Here is a 3,316-nt window from a genome sequence, read left to right on the forward strand (position 1 = left end):
TTTTATTCAAGCATTTCAGTTTTTAAATTGTTCAAGCACTGTATGTTTTAAAGTTATTTAAGCACTGTAGTTTAGATTAGTTTCAGCACTGCGGTGTAGATTTGTTAAAGCATTTAATTTTAGTTTGTTAAAGCATTCAAATTCAGTTTTGTATGAGGTATTTCCTTATTAGAAGTATTAATAAGAACAAGTATTTTATTTGAAGAGGCTAATACCCGACTTCCGAGGTTGTCGTTAAATAAAATCCAGGTGACCAATTCTGAGGTTTTGGCCCTGATAAGACCAAGGTCTTTACCCTCGTGGGACTGGTGGCTTGCTACCTCAGTTCTATTAGGGAGCGCGCAATGGCACTAAGCCTGGGCCCAAGAAAAGATTATTATTTTGAAGTAAAAAAGTATAAATTTTAAACAAGTGAAATAAGCTTCACATAGGTTTAAAATTCAGCAAGTTTAGTTTCCTTGTATGCTGGCATGTTGTTAGAACTTTCTTATTGTTTGTTTGCTATCAGATGAGCAGCTTTACATGTTTAGCATTTCAGTATGTTCACATGCATATTCGAGTTTTTGTGAGTTAGATAGCGCTTACTAAGCAATTTTGCTTATAGTTGCATTTCCTCTTACTGCAAATAAAGGAAAGGAAAAGTTATAGTGAAGGAAGGCGACAAGGAGGTGCAGATGGATGTGTGATGTCTGGACTATAGAAGCCTTGGGATTTAGTTTTAAAAATTCATTAAGATTTTGTATTCAGTATGTTAGAACTATTTTCTTTCATGTTGTTGGATTTGGCTATTGAATACTTATTGTTTTAGAACTCTTCCTATTAATTGCTATGTACAATAGTTTCATGATTTGAGTTGTAGTACTATTACATGCATGTTCAGATTAATAGATATGTGTTTAGCTTGTTCAGATTGATATGTAGTTTTAGATGTGAACATATGCTTGAGTAGTATGATAGGATGAGTTATTTATGTTTTCCGCTGCCATTAAATGCATGATTAGAGAGTTTTGTTTATTGATATTTACATGTGAACAACTCTAATTAAGTAAAGTTAGTAGTCCAGTAGCGCTCCACCCTCACAGACTAGTAATGAGGAGGGTGGGGTGTTACATTTACTTTGGCACAGATACAGGGTGGGTGGAGAGTAGTTGAACGGATGAAATTTTTTGTTTTCGGTCAATCGATAAACCGGTTGGGTCGACCGAATAATTTTAAGTCTTTAAGTGGGATTAAAAGTTGTTACGTTGTATCGGTCGACCGAACTGTTTGTTCGGTCGACGGAACTTTTAATTTTCTTTTTATTTAAAAAATTAAAATAATTCTTTATAATAATGTCAAAATAATAAATTTTTAATAATTTTTAATAAAGTTAAATAATTTTAATAAGTTTGATGTAATTTTAAAATAGTTTTAAATAATTTTAATAAGTTTAAAATAATTTTAAATAAAGTTTTGCAATAATTTTAAAATAGTTTTAAATAATTTTAATTAAGTTTTGAAATAATTTTAAAATAGTTTTAAATAATTTTAATTAAGTTTTAATTATTTTAAAATAGTTTTAAATAATTTTAATTAAGTTTTAATTATTTTAAAATAGTTTTAAATAATTTTAAAATAGTATTAAATAATTTTTAATAAAGTTTTAATTAATTTTAAAATAGTTTTATATAATTTTAATTATGTTTTAATTAATTTAAAATAGTTTTAAATAATTTTATTTTAGTTTTAATGAATTTAAAATAGTTTTAAATAATTTTAAAATAGTTTTAAATAATTTTAAAATAATTTTATATAATTTTAATTAAGTTTTAAATAATTTTAATTAAGTTTTAATTAATTTTAATTATGTTTTGAAATAATTTTAATATAGTTTTAAATAATTTTAATTAATTTAAAATAGTTTTAAATAATTAAGTATTGAAATAATTTTAAAATATTTTTTAAATAATTTTAAAATAGTTTTAAAAAATTTTAATTAAGTTTTGAAATAATTTTAAAATAGTTTTAAATACTTTTAATTAAGTTTTAATTAATTTAAAATAGTTTTAAATAATTTTAATTAAGTTTTAGTTAATTTAAAATAGTTTTAAATAATTATGTTTTGAAATAATTTTAAAATAGTTTTAAATAATTTTAAAATTGTTTTGAAATAATTTTAAAATAGTTTTAAATAATTTTAAAATAGTTTTAAATAATACTAATAAGTTTAAACTAATTTTTAATAAGTTTTAAAATAATTTTTAATAAGTTTATAAATAATATTTAATATGTGTTAATAATTTTTAATAATTTTTTAAAATCATTATTAATAAGTTTAAAAATAATTTTTAATATGTGTAAATATTTTTTAAAATAATTTTAAAATAATTTTTAATAAGTTTAAAAGTAATTTTTAATACGTGTTAATGATTTTTAATAATTTTAAAATAATTTTTAATAAGTATTAATAATTTTTAATAATTTTTAAAATATTTTTTAATAAGTTTAAAATAATTTTTAATATGTTTAAAATAATTTTTAATAAGTTTCAAATAATTTTTAATAAGTTTAAAAATAATTTTTAAAAAGTGTTAATAATTTTTAAAATAATTTTAAAAAGTTTAAAATAAATTTTAATTAGTTTTAAATAATTTTTAGTAAGTTTAAGAATAATTTTTAATAAGTGTTAATAATTTTTAATAATTTTTGAAATAATTTTTAATAAGTTTTAAATAATTTTTAATAATTGTTAATAATTTTTTAAAATAATTTTTAATATGTTTAAAAATAATTTTTAATATGTGTTAATTATTTTTAAAATAATTTTAAAGTAATTTTTAATATGTTTAAAAATAATTTTTAATAGGTGTTAATAATTTTTAATAAGTTTAAAATAATTTAAGTTTAAAAATAATTTTTAATAATTTTTAATATGTTTAAAATAATTTACTTTGAATTTATGTTTGAATTAAAGTTTTGATTTAATTATTCGAGAAAGGTTATTGAACCCATGTTAGATTCAAACTTAGCTTTGGGTTAATCAAGCAGGCGTCCTAAGGATAAACTTTTAGTTCAGTGGCGAGACATACGGCCTACTTGAATTTCATTAGACCACTTGTTGAAGGCTTTCCAAACTGTTCCCGCTCAAAAAACTTAATACTAAATTTTGATATAACTAGCCCATGTTTGACTAGGGTAGCTTTGGTCAGATCCACTAAGTTTAGTGCACCAGGTTGTTAGAGTGTATACTAAAAGCCTAGCTTTTGGTATAAACATTTATCTAGAAATAAGAATCACATTGGTCAAATGTCTACATTTATGATAAATATAGTTGTTC

This window comes from Zingiber officinale, chromosome 1A (genome assembly GCF_018446385.1).
Source record: "Zingiber officinale cultivar Zhangliang chromosome 1A, Zo_v1.1, whole genome shotgun sequence".
Taxonomy (NCBI): Eukaryota; Viridiplantae; Streptophyta; class Magnoliopsida; order Zingiberales; family Zingiberaceae; genus Zingiber; species Zingiber officinale.